This window comes from Chrysochloris asiatica, unplaced genomic scaffold, assembly GCF_000296735.1.
Source record: "Chrysochloris asiatica unplaced genomic scaffold, ChrAsi1.0 scaffold00013, whole genome shotgun sequence".
Classification (NCBI taxonomy): Eukaryota; Metazoa; Chordata; class Mammalia; order Afrosoricida; family Chrysochloridae; genus Chrysochloris; species Chrysochloris asiatica.
In genome coordinates, this window is record NW_006408531.1 from 17,974,742 (window position 1) to 17,975,791 (window position 1,050).

Below are 1,050 nucleotides of genomic sequence, written 5' to 3' on the forward strand. Positions count from 1 at the left end.
GGGGAGGTTGGGGCAGAGGGGGCGAATAGGGTTGTAGGCGCTGTAGGGTTGAGGGCTAGACATTTTTTCCTTCAGATTTGTGTATGGGGAAATATATTTGATTATTTTTCTTTGATAACCTAAACGCGTAGCTAATATCTGGCGTACAGTGTTACAAACGGGCTTTAATTTTGCTATGAGGGCCTTAGAACTTTCCATTAGCTCCGTTCAATTTATAGAAAAGCTTCATTTAATGTAATTGACAAAGGTGGCCCTGAATAAATACATGATACTTATTTTCTGTCTGAAAAACTTCCGCTTTGTTGTTGTTTTCCCTGTTGAAATAAACGCGTTCATCGATGATGTCGCGATAAAAACCTCACTACGGAATTCTAAGCCGATAAATGGATGGATGCATGGGCCACCAGGGAACGTGTGCACCGCTAGTGCCACCTGCCCCTTGGATATTCCGTACTGAACTTGGTTTGCGGACAAGTCTCCCTCCGGCGCGCGGAGACACTTTGTAACCAGATCCCCGAGCGGGGAGAAGTGGCCGGGGGCGGCTGCGGGTGGGGCGCCGGCGGCCAGCAGCTCAGGCAGCCTGCAGGCAGAGGAGGGGGCTCTCTGTTGGAAGCTGGGCTTATGTGGCCCTGGAATCACGCGGGGAACCCCTTCGGGCACACTACTGCCAGTTGGACCCGCCTCGCCAGGAAGCTACGCGCCCTTGGGACGCCTCGGGGATGGCCTGCGAGGCGCTGCCCCCGCGGGAACGAGACTCACGCAACGGCCCGGAGGAGCTGCGTGTGGACCCCGAGACCCACTCCTAGGCGTGGCCGGGCTGACAATTGTCCTAACCCTGTCTCTGCTCGGCAGCGCCTTTCATGAGCCCTGCCTGAAGCCGTCTGAGCAACCCCGGTTTCATCATTAAGAGACCACGAGGCGGAATTCATTGGTGCCTGACTCTGATTGGTGTGAGTCACGAATGAAAAATGACACTACAACTGTCCTTCTGAAAGAGAAAACCTTTCCATTTTGTTTCTATTTCTACCCTAATTTATTATTTGAATGTTA